This window comes from Neofelis nebulosa, chromosome 6 (assembly GCF_028018385.1).
Source record: "Neofelis nebulosa isolate mNeoNeb1 chromosome 6, mNeoNeb1.pri, whole genome shotgun sequence".
Taxonomy (NCBI): Eukaryota; Metazoa; Chordata; class Mammalia; order Carnivora; family Felidae; genus Neofelis; species Neofelis nebulosa.
In genome coordinates, this window is record NC_080787.1 from 28,765,850 (window position 1) to 28,785,844 (window position 19,995).

A 19,995-nucleotide genomic window follows, 5' to 3' on the forward strand; every position below is an offset into this window, starting at 1 on the left:
TCTGTGGGGTTGGCTCCTTCCAATGGCTGGGGGAAGACTGCTCCAGCCCCTGGTGGTTGCTTCCGTCTTTGGTTTCTTTTCGGCTCATAAATGCATCACTCCCATCTTCCACCCTCCCGCAGCCTTCACCCCATGTCTTCCTATCTCCACCTCATCCTCCCTCCCTGTGTGTCTCTGTGTCCAAGTTGCCCCTTTTCATACAGATACCAGTCACACTGGGTTGAGGCCCACTTTAATGATGTCATTGTAACTTGATTACCTCTGTGAAGGCCCTGTTTCCAAATGAGGTCACGTTCTGCGGCCCTCGGGGGTAACACTTCACCAGAACTTAGAGGGGGTGGCGGGGGTGGGGAGACACAATTCACCCACCACAGAGCCCTTTCAGGGAGAAGGGAGAAGGTTCCAATCACTGGAACTCTGCTGATTGTATCTTTCACGTCAGTTTTGCAAGAAGGGGGCTTTCCATCCATTTTGGTGCTGTTGGAATCAAGGTGGTGACAGAAAGGGGCAGGTAAAGAGAAGAGGTAGCTGTGAACAAGGTGGGTACCTGTGGGGTACTTCACGCGGCGGGGAGGGGAAGGAGGAGGACACAGAGGCTGTGGCAGGTTTACTGGGGCCCAGTGTCTTACATGTGTCATCGCTGAGTCCTGACCACAGCCCTTCTGAGAAGTGGGCCTGGTTCCGGCTTACTCATAAGGAACTTGGACTTAAGAGAGATTAAAGGAACGTGGCTAAATGGACCCAGCTGACCAAAATGGCAGGGGTGGTGGGATTTGGGCCCCTGAGGGTCAGCGTTCCAGTTCTGGGGATGCATCACTGTCCCTGTGAACGGGCTTCTGAAGGCAGGCATTCGCGGAGGCTCCTTACCAGGGTGGTCATAGCCCTGCATTTCTAGGGAGGAGCGTAAACCCAGGGTAGGGATCTGTTTTGCTTGCCTTTTGATACAGTAACAATAACACTCTTGTTTGGAACTGACGTACAACCCATAAGCACATTTGTTTAGAATCTCAGGCCTTGAAATAGCAACTGTGTAACTCCCTCTGTTCTGAGTGCTTGGCCTCCAGATCTACTGTAGAAGGGGAAAGTACAAACACATGCCTTCCCTCTTTGTGGTTAATCCAGCTATTTGAGATGTACTGTCAGCCAGGGGTCTGTGCCCTGTGCAGCTCCTTCCCCTTTCCCTCTGGCCAGTGGGAGGAGGAAACTGGGAAGCCCCAGTCACTTTGGGTATTCCTGTCTTATCTTTGGGGACCCATTTAAAACAATTTCCCAGATTTTTGAAGGTGGAGGTATCATTAACACGTTGGTAAAAAGCACATATTTTAACTGTATAGGTTAGTGGGTTTCAACTCCTCTTCCACCCATTAAGTACCATCTACATGAAGACAGAGAGCATCTCCCTCACCCTGTTCAGTTCCCTCGTGCCTGTCCAATCAGCTCACCCCCACAGGCAGCCACTGGTTTAATTTCCAGTACCCCAGCTTAGCTTTGCCTAGTGCAGAATGTCACAGAAATGCAGCCACACAGTATGCAGGCTTTTGTTGTCTGCTGCTCCACCCAGCCCCATCTTTGAGACTCGTCCCGGCTACCGTGTAAACCAATAGTCTCTCCCTTTTGCTGCCACACAGTATTCCATTTTGTTTCTCTCTTCACCAGTCGATGGACCCATGAGTTGTTTCCTGCTTCTGGCTATTATGCATTGATTGCCAAGAACATTCATCCTTTCTGGTCCTTACTACCTTCTAGCTCTAATATTTAAAAGTTGATTGACAGAATCAGAGCAGCTAGAGAGAAATCTTGACTTGTTTATAATCTAGGTAAGTTTCCTTTTTTGTCTTTTCTTTTTATGGGTAGAAGCAGGAGTGACAGGGTGCCTGTGGGAAGGAGGGGCCCCCGACTCTGTGGGGCGGGAATCTCGATACTATTTCCCTGGCCCTAGAGAGTTCTGGCACCACAGCTCCGGTGACTCACTCCCCAGGTTGAGGAGGAGGCCCTGAGGATGGTGGTTGTGACAGACCAGGAATAAGGACAGGCAGGGAGAGGCCACACCTGGACAAGGTACTGCCAGGCAGCTGCTGTCACCAAAGGGTTCTGATGTACACTTGACCCTTGAGCAACACAGATGTGAGCTCCAAGGGTCTACTTATGCATGGATTTCTTTCAAGAAATACAGGGCAGTAAACTTATTTCCTTTCTGATTTTCTTGATAACATTTTCTTTTCCCTGGCTCACTTTATTGTAAGAATATAGTATGTAATACATATATAACACATGTATTAATCAACTGTTTATGTTATCAGTAAGACTTCTGGTCAACCGTAGGCTGTTAGTAAAGTTTTGGAGGAATTAATTAAAAGTTCTATGTGGATTTTCAGCTACATGGGAGGTCAGTGCCCCTAGCTCCCACCTTATTCAAAGGTCAGCTGTAGTTTCATCCCATCTCTTGTGACACAGAGCCCCGGGCAGCTGCTCCTGTGACACAGAGAACCCCGTGCAGCAGCCAGGCCTTCCTGCCTGTTTTGTAGCTACCTCCCACTGGTGGCAACTTTGCTGACAACCTCCTCTTCCTTTCTTTCTTTAACAAGACGAAGGTCAGGGGCTCCTGGGTGGCTCAGTCAGTTAAGCATCTGACTTTGGCTCAGGTCACGATCTTCCAGTTTGTGGGTTCAAACCCTGTGTCAGGCTCTGTGCTCAGAGCACAGCTCAGAGCCTGGAGCCTGTGACAGCTCAGAGCCTGGAGCCTGCTTCAGATTCTGTGTCTCCCTCTCTCTCTCTGCTCCTCCCCCCGCCCCTCAAAAAATGAATATGCTTAAAAAAAAAAAAAAAAAACAAGAAGAAGATGATAACGACCCAGGTCAATCTTGTGAGGGCGGAGACCTCAAGGTTTAAAGAACCTTTGGAGAGAACCCCAGACAAAACACATGGTACATCTCCTATCAGCCAGCCCATAGCTGGATGGAAATGGTGGCAAGGCCCCAGTTTGCAGGGGCCCTAGCAAGGGGAATTCTTCTCTGATGGAAAATCCTGTTTGTTCCTTTCACTGGATTAAGGGCGGAATTAGGGGAGTATTTTTTTGTTCATGTTTATTTTTTGAGAGCGAGAGAGAGCACACCCATGCACACACACATAAGCAGGGGGAGGGGCAGAGAGAGGAGGACATAGGATCCAAAGCAGGCTCTGCATTGACAGCACAGAACCTGACACGGGGCTTGAACTCACAAACCAAGAGATCATGACCTGAGCCCAAATCGGACACAACTGACTGAGCCACCCAGGCACCCCTAGGGGAGTAATTCTCAACAGGAATGAGGGAATAAGAGGAGAGTAGGCCCTCCCAGTCTCTCAGTACCTGCCTGAAAACCTTAAAGGAAGCCATAAAATGTAGGCAGACGTTGCCCACCATTTTTAAACATATGACCATGTGGCATTTTTCACAGGGTTTTCACATTTCTGTTTGCAAATCACTCAGCGTTTTGTCAGGAGGTGTGTTTGTGCCTGTGCACACGTGTCAACCCAAGATGACCTGCATTTTTTTTAAAGCTGGTGAAGCAACCAGGGGTGCACTTTTAGTGAATAACCATTTAGAGATTGGAGACCCCAACACGTTCACCGTACTGACCCATTCATCATGATGGCTGTTGAAATGACAAAGCCCAAGAAGAAGGTTCTCCCTACATTTAGGCATTTAGTGTTTTGAACAACATTTTTACACAGGAGCAAAGAAGCTTGGTCCCTTCAGGCTTTGTGAAAGCAGTCCCATGATTTGAAAAAAGACGTTTTTTTTAAAATGATTTTCGGCGTGGGCTTTTTCATGGTCTCGCAGCCAGCTCCCCTGCAAACCCTGAGTGGTTGGGAGGAATTCAGTGCGCATCCAGCGGGGATCCGGGCTCTCCTGCGTGTGGGTGCTGCGTGGAGTGGCGGTGGGGAGCCCAGCGTGGAGCTCAGTGCAGAAGACCCGGGTCTGAATCCCAGTGCTGCCTCTTCGCCTCTATGAAAAGCTGGGGGGTTCTTTAGCCTCTGGGAACCCCACTGCCAAGGTGGAGACAACGTTTACTGCATGAGGCTTTGTGGGGATTAAACCAAATGACTGATGTGCTCACTCTGTCTCAGCAGAGTGTGTATTTTGAGTCCTTCTCTGCAAGAGGCTCGCGTTGCACTTAGGAGGGCAGTCACGCAGTCGGCTCTGTAATGCACCTTGGAGCTTGCTGCACTGTCCCAGCCATTAACGTTAGACCTTTACAACAAGTATGGAAGGTCACCGGACATAATTAAGATCAGCCCTGGCAAATGCCAGTGTTTGCAGCCTGTGGCCAGCCAGCTGAGCCATGGAGACAGGTGGCTACTCCACTCTTTCTCACTTTGAGAAACCCTCTTCCTTTGGCCCCACCTCATCTCCAGGCTAGTCAACTGTTCCTCATTTAGGTGCATTTCCTAGGTCTCCTTAAATGCTCTGGTTCTTAAAGTCTCCTCTCCCTGTTTTCTAAAACATCCAGGGGTGCCTGGGTGGCTCAGTAGGTTAAGCGTCTGACTTCAGCTCGGGTCATGATCTCATGGTTCACAAGTTCGAGCCCTACATTGGGCTCTGTGCTGACAGCTCAGAGCCTGGAGCCTGCTTCAGATTCTGTCTCCCTCTCTCTCTGCCCCTCCCCCACTTGCTCTCTCTCTCTCTCAAAAATAATTAAAAACATTTAAAAACAAAATATCTGTGCAACTCTCCTAGCTAAGAAATGAAAGCAGTTCACACCTAGGTATAAATGACTGATAGGATTCTCTTCCTTTCTGGGCTCATCCACATCTTTAAACCTGTTAATCAATGACTAACCAACAACCTGCAACCCTCATGCCCACCCATGGGCAGGCTGTTTTGACAGTCTTTACCACCCTCCCTCTCACCCTGTCCCATGAAGAGCAAGGGTCAGGGATTTGGTTGTCTTCCTCTGAAAAAGGCTGAGATCTTTGATCAGGATATGTGTAACAACAGCAGCATCAAGCAAAAGCTAAAAGAAGGTTTGCTTTCAGTTAACATTTTAATTCCATTTAAAATTTGTTTTGGATCAATTTCAGCTCTGTAACATGGTGTGGGAGGCCCCCCCGCAGGATTCGCCCCCTTGCTTGCCCCCACCCTCGTTCTAACTCCGTGTCGGGCCCAGGCGTGGGTCTCCTTCCTGCCCCATGTCAGGCCCAGGTGTGGGTCTCCTTCCTTCCCCATGCTTCTGCCGTCTTCTAGTGCAGCTTTCTGCTCACCCATAGCCCCATACATGCCCAAGGCTTGGAAGGTTCCCACAAAGAAGTCATGATGAGAAATGGAAACTTAGACCCCCCTGATGCACTGCTCGGGCACCTAATACACACCCACCATAAGGCCCTTCATTTCTCAGAGTTGTCATTCTTATTCGTGGCCATTTTCCATTCTTAGACTTTCAACTCTTCAGAGCCAGGACAGTATTATTCCCCTGGGGTGTGGCACCCTGTAGGTGAGCAGTACATGGTCATTAAACACTGAAGCTGTGCCGTACTCTGCAACACGCAGATGAGCTCCTGGTGGGCCTGAAGGAAAAAGTAAAACTGCTTATGTTGAGGGCCAGCCCTAAGAGCTTGGGGTAACCTGCCTGGAACGTTGTGTGAGGTTGATGGTGAAGGTTGAGGGGCACGGGTGACAATGTGACACAGGAAGGTGCGGTCACTCTTCCTTTATTGTGGGGGATTTTCCTTTCCACCGTTCATCCATGGGCAAGTTTGAGGGGAAAAGGTATCTCCCTGCAAGATATAGTCACTCCAGTGGCAAGAGGGTGCCATGCAGAGGGGTCCGGACCTTGCAGATTTTCCTTGGTGTTAGAATCCACAGGACTGATGATACACAGGAAGGAAGTGGTTGCACCACTATACTCTGCTAAGATCTTAATTTGGGGCTCTCTTCAAAGCAATAATGCTGTCTGTGCGTGAGTTACATGGAACACTGGTGAGCCCACATCCCCGTCCCACATCTTGAGATTGTCATTAGCAGCACTGGAATACAGTGAACAGTTGAAGCTAAGACTTGAAAATACACCAACAAAAATTGTTTTCTTAATGGTGGTAAAATACACATAAAATTCACCATCTTAGCCATTTTTAAGTGTAGAGTTCAGCGGCAGTAATGCTCACACTGTTGTACATCCATCATCGCCATGCTTCTCCAGAACTTCATCTTGCCCAACTGAAGCTCCGTCCCCATCTCACTTCTTTGGTGTAGACGACTTTTAAAAGAATGAGAGAGTGTGTACAATTTCCTACAGAGTACACGCAACCGGTTGTGGGCTGGTGAGGGGGTGTCCCCCTTCGAGGGAAGCAGGGACGCACAAGGGCATTTACGTTGCTTTTGGAGGAGGCTGGATTTTTACACAGCTGATTGTCTCTTGTGGTGGTTGGCCTTGTGCATATCATTTCCTAAGAGTATTTCATGTTTGTCCATCTGTTATCGGTGATCTTTTATGATCTCTTGCAAAAACAGAGGAAAATAGTTATCATTTTTATTTTCTCTGACCAAAAGGAGGGAAAACAAATCCCTATGCTTGCTTTCAGTGGCCCTCGAGTCATGTGATTAGCGCCCCGCCTCCCCACACGTGGCTTGCTGGAGTTGACGGGACTCCTTCACTCCAGCCTTAAAATCCAAGAATTGTCATGTTGTAATTCACATTGTGATCAGAGAGTAGTATGTCATGAAGGGCAAACAGAAAACACATGGCCAACATCTCTCGAATGCTGCAGTCCAAAAACACACCCTTTGAAGGGGGAGAGGGTTTCCAAGGTCAAATAAGTTTGGGAAATGCCATGTGTAGATCCCACCCTTCAGGATTCATGATGCATGTGAACATAGTCAAGGCTCTGACAGACCCGGCAAATGAGACCCCAGCTGCACTTCGTTTAACTGGATGTCACCACAAATTATGTGACCGTCCATCTCCTTTTTGAAATGAACATTTCCTGGTGCTTTTTCAGGCATGCTGCCTTGAGAAAATGCTTTAAATGCTGACTCAGAGGTGAATGGGTTTTAAAGATGCAGCCACACATGGGAGCACAGTCCAGGGGCAGGGTTTCGTTTATGGACCATTCACTTTATCTCATCGTTTGCTTCCTGTCTGCCTTAGAGAGAGCAGGAGTGGAAAGGACCTAATGTGTGGACAAGCTTTGTAAAAGCTGCTCTGTTGAATCAGTGGTTAATGGAGAATAGTTTTTTTTTTTCTTAATGTTTATTTTTGAGATGCAAGTGGGGGTGGGGCAGATCCACAAGCTGACAGCACAGAGCCCGATGTGGGGCTTGAACTCACCAACTGTGAGATCATGACCTGAGCTGAAGCCAGCCGCTTAACTGCCTGAGCCACCTAGGCGCCCCTGTGGTTAATGGAGAATATGAATTTGGATTGTATGAACTGAACCTTTTCAGAGCACGCCTTAGGGCTGGGATGGAATTCAGATGCCCTGGCTTAGCTAAGCCAGGCCAAGTTCATCCAGATAATGATTGCAGTTAGCACTATAGCAGAAACCCCATGGTTTTCTGAGGCTCACTGGGATCAGAACAGCTGTTTATTGTGTTCACTGGAAGGGGCTCCTCGAGACAAGTTCCCAGGTCCTGTAACTTAATTCTAGTCCATTAGCAGCAGAAGGATGTCCTCTCTGGAGCTAGCCCCTCCAGGCCTGTCATCAGCATTAAATACGATATAATTCTGACCACCTGCAGCATTGGGTGGGCTGGGGACATCCAGAAAAGCCACACTGGAGGGCCACTGGGAAACCACCTGGAAGCCATGGTCTTATAACTTTGCAGCTATGTTGGCTTGAAAGGGTCCCTTGTAACTCTTTCTCCTCTTGGTGAGATTCAGAACACCTAGCACATTCTCCATTTCCTTCTCCCATACAGCTGGCTAGGCCCACGTGGGCTCCTGGGATCTGTCCTGAGGAGAATGGATTCATGGTAGGAAGCAGGGCCCCCAGCGAGATGATTCTGGCTTTGACTTCAGGATGCTTTTGAGTTTTATTTGAGGCAGAATCTTAGAGAACTGTCTGCCAGTGAACTTGTGCCCAGGGTGTCAGAGGCATCCAAAGTGGAAGGTAAAGGGCCCTTTCCTGGGGCAGGGCAGCCCCCCTACTGCTCCCCGTGCCCATGGGCTGTGTCTGCATGTTAACACCCTCCCCGCCCAGCCCCGGGCATCTGAGGAGACAAAGTGCATAGTCACATTTTGCTGTCACGTTGCCAGCTTGGCACAGTGTTTGTAGAAGATTAATAGTTCAGGGGGGAAAAAATATAAACGTGGCTTTGGGTAGAATAGTGTTGTCTGCTGCTTTTTCTCTTTTTGATCAGAGAAATAGTATTTTTACTGAATGACTGTGGAGGCTGGGAAATGGAGCTGTTGCTGCTGATGAGGTCAAAGTGAAGGGCATTGCATCCTGAGATCTGGCGGGGACTTGGAGAGCAGGTAGAAACCCTGTGCAGAGCTGTGCCCCTTTTCCTGATGGTCCCTCCCCAGCCGTGAGCACAGCTCTCCCCTCAGGGGGCAGCTTCTTTACTGGCCTCTCCCACCTTCTGTTCTGGCAACTAGCTAGTATATACAGCCAGTAAGATACCCCTTCATTTGGATCCATTAAGGGTAAGCCTATGTGAGTAACACAGACTCGAAATATCAAAACCCTTTTTGAAAATAGCTTAATTATTCTCACATTCAGGTGTTACTTATCAACAGACATCAGCCCCCCAAGGAGCTGCTTAAATGACAGAATTAATGAGTGATCCTCACCTTGTACCAGTGACTACGCGAGGCACATTCTTTATGTTATTGACTCAGAACAAACCTACAGTGTAGGTTTTGTGACTGCCCTATCATAGATGTTGAAACTCAAGCCACTAGAGGTGAAATTACTTCCCATGGTCACACGACTATCTGGGGCAACAAGAGAATCAAAACTCAGGTGCATCTGATGCAGAATCTGTGCCTCCCAGACATGACACCACCTCCCAACAGTCACATCCGGACCCTGGACTCAGCCCTCATGTTGGGTTAGGTTTCATTCTTCCAGTGTTCTTGTTCCTCCTATGATGCTCTTCCTCGGGGGTGATGACAAACAGCTCAGCCCAAGTGCAATGAAGACAAAAATGGTAAAAATTCAACGACTTGTGCTGTCCTCTAGTTAGACCATTTGTTGTGTGCAGTAACGTGGGCCGGCGCACAGGCCAGGTGCAGCCTGCGGGCTCTGTGCACATTGTCCTCAGCAGGTCCGTGTTGGCTGTCTTCATGGAAAAGGTGGTACTGCTTTCCAGTCCGAGTCAGACAAAGCAAAAACATCCTTGTTCAAAGAGACCTTTTCACCTAATATTCACGCCCTTTCAAGATGCATAGAGCAGAGTTGAAACAGAAGAAAAGCTGGGATAGCTTCTCAACTACTCTGGTTCATACTATATTATAAAAAAGATAGCCATTCGACAGGAAGCCCAAAATTTGGTCTCCATTAAAATGCTGACCTTGACTTTTCCCAGCACTTTGGTGCTAAAATTTTTCTATGAATACTAAAGATACTGTGATATTCTTATTTTTAACAGTTACCATTTATGAAACACCTGCTATTCACAGGCACTTTCTAAGTTACTTTGGTTCCGTCACTGTAACAACGAAATAACACCAAAGCCTGTCCTACTTCCACTATAATGCTTTGCTTCTGTGTCCACGAAGTGTTGCATACCCAGTAACACCAAAGCTGTATAACCTATGACAATTGGGGCTCCTGAGTGGCTCAGTTGATTAAGCATTTGGCTCAGGTCTGATCTCACCGTTTGTGAGTTTGAGCCCTGCATCAGGCTCTGTGCTGACAGCTCAGAGCCTGGAGGCCGCTTCAGATTCTGTGTCTCCCTCTCTCTCTGACCCTCCCCCACTCGCACTCTGTCTCTCTCTCTCTCTCAAAAATAAATAAACATTAAAAAAAATTTTATAACCTGTGTAATACAAACCAGGGAGTTGTTTTTATTTGCATGAACTAGAGCTATTTCTTTGAGTTTATTGGGGGAAAGGATAGTAGTTTTCATCAGACATGGATTTCTTATCTTCTCTTAAAGATCCATTTGACCTCAGACTAGTTGCTTCACGTCTCTTAGCCTTGGTTTCTTCATCTGTAAAATGGGCACACTGATAATGATACCTGTGTTGTAGGATCGTTGTGATATCCGAATGAGAGAGGCTGGTCACAGCAGCTTGCAGAGTGCTAGACTATGGTAGTTAACAAATGTTAGTTCCTTTCTTCTTAAAACAATGCCTAATTTAGAATAGATATTTATTCTATTAGAGAGTTCTTTATTGTTTTAAGAAAAATTTCTCATATATTGAATATTCTCTTGGTTTTTGTAATAAAACTAGAATTATCTTTCCCTGGAGGTAAGTTGCTAATAGTGGAAAGGTAAGCGGAAACATTTAAAACTATATTGCCTATATAAATTTTGTATAATAATTATGTATTAATTATTTAAATTAAATTATATTTGAAGAACTACAGTCACGGTGGGGGGAAGAGTAGAAGATGCATGGTTCAGTGAACACAAGCAAATACAAAGAAATTCTGGGAGTGGGAGCTCCTGGGTGAGGATGCAGCTTTGCATATCCCCCCTTCCAGACATTAGCTTAGAGATTAGGGTTATAGAAATAAGACATGGTCTCTTTCTTGCAGGGACTCACAGTTTAGTTCTGGGGTTGGCAAGTTTTAACTGTGAAGGGCCAAATAATAAATATTTTCAGCTTTGCAGGCCTTATGGTCTCTATTGTAACTACCTAACCCTGCATAAGCAGTGGAAACGCCTAAGCAGTCAGAGACAATATGTAAATGAATGAGTGTGGCTGTGTTCCAATAAAATTTTATTTACAAGTCAAGTGGCAGGGCCGTACTTGGCCTGCAGGCTGTAGTTTGCTGATCCCTGAGCTAGTAAAGAAAAACTTGTAAACAATAGGTGATTACAATATGCATGTTACATAGTCTGCATGTTTGTCGTGATACAGAATATCATAGAATAGGAGAAGGGGTCTCTGATCCAGTACAGGAACAAGAGACACCCTCAGTTGAGTTTATTGAACTTGATAGATCTATGGAAATGTGTTCATTTGAATCTTTGTAATTTTGTACCCCTCTCCCTGTTCATTTAATTGCGCGCTTACAAAGATAATGCATGCTCATTGAAAGAAAACAATGCAAGCAGTACAGAAAGTCAGCATACTACAATGCACTGGTGGTATACAATGTCATTGTATATCATTGGCTGAAATGAGTTTTGTCCTTCAGATGGGCATTGAGCCCAAAAAATTGGGGTGTATGTGGATATTGTGAGGCAGGTGCAGAAGAGCAATGCAGGCGAGGACCACGAGGCTTTTGGGGACCTGGCGGGTGCTTTGGTATGGCTGGATCATGCCAGGGGTTGGCAGGCAGGTGGGGCGGGCATGTGAATTGGAGGGGAGGGGCAGCTCAGGTCATACAGAGAACTTAACAGGGCTGTGTTAAGTCAGGCAGTAGGATGGGATTGAGGCATTTGTTTTCAGCAAACGAAAGATGATTTTCCTTCTGCCTCTGAATTCTTCTATGATTGATCACCTGGCTCATCAAATTCTTCTCATTCCAAAGGTTCCCTGATCCAACTGTCAAAAGTTTCCCATACTTGGCTCCTTCCAGAATTAGTGGAGCTATTTTAAATGTTAATGTTACAGTCCAGTTTTGCTCAGGCATTGTGTCATACTAAAAGATATCCTCTAGTAACATATGAAGCAACTTTTTAATTTTTCAAGTTAAAAGTCTTCCAGTTACTTAAATATGAATTAGTGTGCTAAGGAGCCTGTGTGTTGATTTCACTCAGGGCATTAATAGTTCCTCCTGTTTAATGCCTAGGACTGTGGAGGTTTTTCTTTCTTTCTTTCTGGCTTTGCAATAGGCCTCTTTAATTTATAGGGCTTACTCTTAATTTCCCTTTATAAGGGTAGCTGGTGAGGGCCATTAGTAAAATATGCATTTTGGAATTTGGAAAGACTCTCCAAGGTTTTGGTTGGTAGAAGGGCATTACTTATTTATAATCTCATTGCCTTGTGGGATATAGATACAGTTTCCCCAAATGCCAAAGGGGGCATTAAACCAAATGAATAAGAATATTCAGTAATGTAAACCTCTGCTGAGAACAATACATGTCTTTATTTCCTTTAAGAAAAAGTAAAGGAAAATCAGTGTCTCCCATAGATGATCCTACATTGGTGGTTATTTTTCTGTTTACTTTTAAAATTCTCTTCGATCACAGTTTTGTATTTCTAGCACTTTAAAAAATGGTCAAATTCAGGAAGAACCAGGGAAGCCCCCAATATCAATAACTAAAGCATTGCAGTTTTCATTTCTCTTCCTGGGAACGTGACAGCAGGAAGTGGCAGGCAGTAAGAGTTGTCATTGGAAAAAGAAATGAAGAAACGAGATAGAGATCCCTGCATGAGGGTTAGAATGAATCCAAAATTACTACATTAATCAGAAATGGGGCTGTGTGAAGTTTAAGAAACATAATCAACTTTAATGCCTTGGTTCTGGATTGGGTGTCCTGCAAATGACTGGAAATGAAGGATTTCTAGTTGAAGTGTGTCTTATATCTAGCATGAACGGGCTTGCAATAGATTTTTGTGCAACTGTTTCCTTCAACATGCCTTGGTTTTTTGGCACTAAGTTAAGAAAAAAAAAAAAGAAAGAAAGCTAAAGAGCAATTTCAGTAGCAATTAATGAAAGACAGAGAAACAAAACTAAAAAAAAACAAAACAAAACAAAACAAAACCCAGAGTACCTGGCAAGGGTGTTTATTATGTCATATAAGGAAGCTTGCAAGGATGCCAACTTTAATTGTCAGTTGTGTTGGCTACTGTTGGCAGTGAGTCTCCTAGAATTGGAGGGTGAGCTTAGAGGCAAAAAACAGAGAGCAATTTGGGGTTTTCAGGACATGCAGTATATTTTGAATTTTGATGAAGTCTTTTAGGGGAAAAAAAAATCCATGTACTGCTAGACTAAAAAATTATATAAAAACACAGGGTAGAAGAGGCTGCCTAAATGTCGAGGAGCTGATTGTAGCTAATGTGCTTCGTCAGATTGCTCACGTAGAGTGTGTGCGTCCATGACTGATCTTGTAGGTGGACGGGTGTGTGCGCACTTGCCCATTTCTATGGTCTCCAATTAAGAAATGTGGAAATGGCAAATCCATGGTCTATAAACCAGTGGTTCATGAGAAGCTGCTGGAATGCTACTTTAGGGAGAAAAACGGTGGCAGAAGAATGCTGACCTTATATCTCTCTAAATTCCTACAGCTCAGTTAGGAGTTTTATTTTATTTAAGCTTTTGAAATTTTAAGTGGCATTATCCCTTTTGTAGTGCTCAACAGAAATGTTTCCTTTTATCTCAACAGACTGTCCTCAGCTTTAGAACAGAGGACTTGCAGAGTGATGGGTGAAAGCATGTGGCTTCTAATGGAGCGAGCTCATCACTACAAGAGATGAGCTTGGAGAAAATTTTCTTTTTCCCATTTGTAAGAAATATGCCTTTGCTTTAGTCAGTGAGCATTAACATAAGCAATCTTTAGGCCCTGAAGATCTGGTTTTAAGTCAGTTTCCACACCAGCTTCCTCTAGGCTTGAGTTTTTAGATTGTGTTAAAATGCACATCCCTGAAAAGGTGGCAAGGTTTTTGGGTGTTATTTTTAATTTTTAATGATTTTTGTCTTACCCTCACCACCACCATTTCTGCCTACCATTGTGGGAGTTTACATTATATTTGCTGTATTTTTTCTGTCATTATAAGGTTCATAGATTCATTGTAGAAAGTTTGAGAAAGTCAAGGAAAGAATAAAATCAAAAATAAAGCTCAGTCTTAATTCAGCCCTCCAGAGATAATCACTTTAATAGTTTGGAATACCTTCTAATAATTTTTCCTACATACTTAAATATCTCTTCTATTCACTGGGTTCTTTTTTATTCTGAGTTTTTTTCATACCATTACATCATGAGCATTTTTCTCAATCATTAGTTTTCAAAGGCAAATTTTGTTTTAGTGGGTGTTTTGAATTTTATTTATTTTGAGAGAGAGAGCGAGAGCGCATGTACACATGAGTTGGAGAGAGGCAGAGGGGGAGAGAGACAATCCCAAGCAGGCTGCGCTGTCAGTACAGAGCCCATCGCAGGGCTTGATCTCACCATGAGATCATGACCTGAGCTGAAATCAAGAGTCAGAAGCTTAACTGACTGAGCCACCCAGGTGCCCCAAGGTAGATTTTGTTTTAAACTGACACATGGTGTTACATTAGTTTCAGGAGTCCAACATAGTGACTCAACAAGTCTCTACATTATGCAGTACTCATCACTGTAAGTATGTTACCATCTGTCATCATACAACATTATTACAATATTTATTGGCTGTATTCCTTATGCTGTACATTTCATCCAGGTGAAACTTTCTACCTGGAAGTTTGTACCTCTTAATCCCCTTTACTTATTTCACCCATCCCCTACCCCATCCCCTCTGGCAACCACCAGTGTTTTCTCCGTATTTATGAGTCTGTTTTTGTTTTTGTTTGTTCACTTATTTCATTTTTTAGATTCCACATGTAAGTGCAATTATATGGTATTTGTCTGACTTATTTCAGTTAGTATGGGGCCCTCTGTGTCCATCTATGTCATCGCAAATGGCAAGATCTCATTCTTTTTTTATAGCTGAGTAATATTTCATTGTATATATCAGAAGCAAAATTTTAATGACTGTATAGTATTGAACATTTAGTCAAGTTCCCATTTTTTATTTTTATAGGTTAACAATCAGTGAACATCATTGCACTGAGACCTCTGTGGGTATCTCTGATAATTTCCTTGGGAAAAAGTTCCAAGAAAGGGAATTACTGGGGTAGATGGCACACTGTTTAAAGTAACGTGATGTGTATTGTTAAACTGCCTTCTGGAAACAGGGTCTAGTTTATATTCCTAGCACAGATTTGCACCTTGGTGTTTCTCCTACATCTTTAAGAGATTAAAAAAAAATTTTTTTTTTTTTTGAATCAAAGTGTTGTGCTTTGATTTTCATTAGAGGAATTGAGTATTTCTCAAATGTTTTTTGAGATTGAGTGCTTGACCCATTTCTAGTTGGAGTATTAGTCTATATTGTTATGTAAATGCTTATTAAATATTAAGGATATTAACTCTTTGGATATTGTAAAATACACTTTTCCCTCTACCCTCCTAGGTTCTGTGTCTGGGGCCCTGGAAATTAGACTGGCAAAAGGTTGATGAACAAGAGAAAAACAGAGTTTATGAACATATGCAGTGTGAAAACACACAGGAGAAACTCAGTGATAGTAACTCAAAGGGGTGTTAGAATCTGAGCTTATACAAATTCTGAACAAAGTACAGTAAATTTTTAGAGAAGTGACAAGACAAAGGAAAAGGGGGTTTGGCTCTCAGGGGAGGCAAATCTGGGAAGATAAATAATGTGGGGAAACTCATGGAAGATAAGGTTCCCTGTAGTGAGTTTTGTTTGCAGACCCATTTCTGTGCAGACTTTCTGTCTTGTTCATGGCCATAAAACTTCCCAGGAGAGGGGATTTATAGCAGTCCTCATTTCTCAGAAGTTTCTGCTTTTAATCAGATAAAAGAAGCTGTGAGAAGGCTTCTTTTTGTATATGTTGACTCTCATTTGCCTTCAGCTCAAAATAATCTTTATGCCAACATGGCATATTTTGGAACGGCATACTCTGATCCCCTAATATATTTGACAAATTTAGATCTTTATAATTTTGTTTATGGTATTTTTAACCCATGGAAGTTTCAAATAATAAATAAGCAATAATTTACATAATTTAAATCATAGTAAATAAATGAATAGTAATTAAGTAGTAAGGGTTAAAGTGTTATAAAATCTGTCAGTTCTTTCCTTAGGTACTTTTTTTTTTCTCCCTTAATTTTTAGAGATTTCATCTCCATTTCAAAATTGAAGAAGTAATCTGTTTTCTTCCAATATTTTCATGTTCTTGTTTTACATTTACTTTATCATAGGATTTATTATTACTGAAAATAAGATTGCTTTTCTTACCTCCCATTGATTTTGCATCTTCTTTAGAAATTTCATTAGTTTCCTTGATGAATATTTTTCTACTCTGGCAAGTCAAGCAATTAGATGATTCCTTTGAAAATAATGCAAATTTTATTTCTTTTCTTTGAGCTTATCCTTAAAATATATAGATAGAAAAACAGTCTGCCAGATTTTCCACAACCTCTGCCTTTTTTTTTTTTTTTAAACAGAACATGTGCAGCTAAAATTGAGAACACTTTTTAGGGTCAGCTGTCTCACCATTTAGTCATGGCTGGCAAGCATCATGAGGCATCTCCATAGAATGTCCCTGGTTTGGGAACAATGGCAAAGAAAGCAAGCCTAAGATTACGACAGGGCCATGACTTTAACGCTTTTATGGTCGTGTTAAACCTGCTGATGAAGTGTTAACATGCTTAATTAGAGGATTGTTTTCATTGTTCTGTAGGGAATGGATTTGAGGGAGGCCAGAGTTAATGCATGGAGACGCTTGTATTAGTTCAGGAAGGGAGGATGGTGACATGGCCCACATCCTGTCCTCACCCTGCCAACTAGTCCCAAGGAAGTTTAATCAGGTTCTTTGGTTCAATTTGCAGATAACAGAAACTACTGTAGGTGTTAGGGAGTAGGGATCAAATACAGGGAAACAGTGCTCACTAAATTGCAGGAGCAGCTGTAGGCTGGGCCTCCAGAAGGTTTCCTAGAACAACTCCCTAGAACTGGCCCGCCCAGTGAGGAGGCTAAAGAATCAGGAGGTCACTGTCCAACTGCTGGCTCACGATTACACCTGAGCCACCTCCAGATGGAGCACTGCTAGATCTGAACAGCAGAATGGATGGCCCACTTACCCCCACTGCACACTCTTCCTAATGCAAGTGATCCCCCAAATTAGGTCTGGGTTGTGTACTGGAAGTTATTTTAGGGTGTGCAGCTGATTGACAGAACCTAAATCACCGCCGAAACCTTAGCTGGAAGGGAGTCCGGAAGTGGTTTGTTTTTAGCCTCCCAGCTCACATTGCAGAACACACACCAGAATGATGAGTGCATCCCTACCAAGTCCAGGTCAGTCAGGTTGCCCATAGTGAAGACGGAGTGTGGGGGATGGGGGCAGGATATGTTTGAAAGGGAGAATCCTCTGGATTCTGTGATTGTTTTGGTGGCATGCAAAGGGTGTAGAGACTAATGTCAGAGACAAAGTACATTTTAGATTCTTTTTAAAAGTCTATTTGTTTATTTTCAGAGACAGAGAGAGAGACAGAGAGAGAGAGACAGAGAGAGAGAGAATCCCAAGCAGGCTCTCTGTAGCATCAGTGCAGAGCCCGACGCAGGGCTCGAACTCATGGAACCATGAGATCATGACCTGAGCTGAAAACCAAGAGCCAGACACTCAACCGACTGAGCCACCCAGATACTACATACATTTTAGATTTTTAAAAGTCTCTTAGTCCTTGCTTAGTGAAATGACTAATTGCTCTATTTTATCAAGAGTTGGTGTGAACATATTTCAAGAGAAAGGTGATCTCAAAGCTTCCTCGTGCTTCTGAAATTCTTTTGGAGATATTACTGTATCTGAACACATTTTGTCTTCCAGTTACTTTTGTCCATCCTAGAAGTAGAAGTCAAAGGAAGGGATGCCATCTCCATGGATTCCCTCAGCCCCACCCTACCCAGCTTCTGGAATGTGCCCCAGGGGTGGTGTTACAGACAGATCCCCAGGCATGAGACACCTTATCTTGGGGAGTCTGGAGGCAGTTTGCTTATTGTCTCAGAGAAGTTGTCTAGTCTTATGCCTAATTGGAGGGGGTCAGGGCACCCGCTGGGTTCCCTGACCCCCTACCCCAAGCTGAGAACAACCATGCTGGCCGACACTTCTAGGCAGGCTTTCTTTCCTTACTGGCGGTGGGAGCAGTTCTGTCTCTCTCAACTGTGTTTTCTTTCATTCCAGCATTGTTAATTGATACAAGTTGTGTTAGGTAACCATGGAAAGTCTTATTAGGTAGCAACTAAATGGGGTTGTGGCTGCCCTCAGCTGGGTACCATTATTGCTCAGGTGTCTGAGCTCACAACAGTATTGGCATTACCCCCGTCTCCCTGAATGTTTTCATTAAAATCTCTTTTGTCTCCTGGCCATCTAATATAAGCATAATGTACTCTTTTGCGTCACTTAACCTCAAATAAACTCATCAATGGGAAGTTTGTGTGGAGACATAAGCCAGTGATTCTTTGCCCCAGAGCCAGCAGCTGGTGCCCTCCTCCTCAACAGCAGCCTGGGACCAGGAGGCTCTCCTGCCAAGAATGTGCCATGCTGAGGTGCAGGACAATCTGACGTGATTGGGACATTAATGATTACAGGTGTTGTAGGCACCTCCTCTTCAGATTGGCCAGGTGTGGTTATAGACGTAGCTCTTAGTCTTGGAATCAATTGCTTTGTGGGCAGGATCTGTGCTGGGCAGAGAGGAGAGAAAACAATTCAGAAATGGTTTCAGAATATATAAACCTAGCCGGAGAAACCAAATATACACACACAGTTATGATGCCGTAACTCACATTATAAAGCAGAACCTGTATTTCTGAAGATGGGTTGCACCTTGAAAGGTGTTTATTATTAAAATATATATTTACTCCAGGGGTACCTGGGTGGCTCAGTCAGTTAAATGTCCGACTTTGCTCAGGTCATGATCTCACAGTTCGTAAGTTCAAGCCCCATGTCCAGCTCTGCCCTGACAGCTCCGAGCCTGGAGCCTGCTCCAAATTCTGTGTCTCCCTCTCTCTCTGCCCCTCCCCTGCTTGTGCACTCTTTTTCTCTCTCAAAAATAAATAATAAAACGTTAAAAAATTTTTTTAAATATATTTATTCCTGGAAACAATATATACATGAATATTGGTTTTCCAGATTTGCCTCCAAAAAGCCCACTTAAATCTAGTTTTACATTCCTTCATTTGCAGTACAAGATAATAGACAATACTGTCGTATGTGCAGTTTTTGGCTGCATCCTGCCTTTGGTGAGTTGATTAAACCCCAGCCTTGGACTTCGAAGCTCATTCACCAACCTCAAAATGACAGGGAAATGGCAGGACAGGGCTGGCCATTGGTTCTCAGACTTAAGCAGGAATCAGAATTGCCTGGAAGGCTTGTAAACTACATTCCTGTGATTCACTCCAGGAGTTCTCATTCAATGGGTCTGGGGTGGGGCCCAAGAATTTGTATTTCCAACATGTTCCCAGGTGATGCTGAGGTTGCTGGTTGCTGGAGCACAGTTTGAAGACCACTGGAGTAGACACAGGAGGAAATTCACTCCCTAACGTATCTCAATTCTTAATGATGAGATTCTGTGCAAGCAGCAGTGCCCCGCTCCCAAACACCTGAATAAATCCCGACAAGAACCAAGCACAAACCATCCTTTGTTGACAAGGCCTGTGTGGTCTGTGCTTGCATTCCCTTTCTTCCTGAGCCTGGCATTGGCCATCACTCTGCAAACAGATGGGGTAGAAGAGAAATTTATTCTCTCCAAGGTCTCTGGAAAGTCGAACATGCCTTGGGGGCATCAGGGAACAAATGTGTGTCCCAAGGAGTCATGGAACAGTGTGACAGGTGGCTGCGTTCCTGCTTTGTCTAGGCCCAGTGCTCTACTCTGCAATGGCAGGTGCAGAAGCTTGGCTTTTCCCAAAGTCTGTTGAAGTTGAGACCCACACCTAAGAGTTCCTAGGGAGGCTCCCTCAGGCTTTCCAGAAGTTTGGAAACGGGGGGCAGGACCAGAGCTTGCCATCTGGGTCTCAAGATGGACAGAAAAGGGGGCAGTGGGAGGTACTGAGTAACACACAGCTAAGATCAGGTTTCACCCCAACAAATTCCCATTTCTGCTTCCAGAACTTCTGACATGTCCAGCTCCCCTGCCTTGTTGTG

At 44.2% G+C, this 19,995-nt stretch overlaps 1 protein-coding gene across 3 annotated transcripts in view; it reads left to right on the forward strand.

Annotated features, from left to right (window-relative positions):
- SLC22A23 (solute carrier family 22 member 23) overlaps positions 1–19,995 on the forward strand; it is a 184,851-nt gene that overhangs the window by 19,794 nt on the left and 145,062 nt on the right. The gene's annotated exons all lie outside the window — the stretch shown is intronic.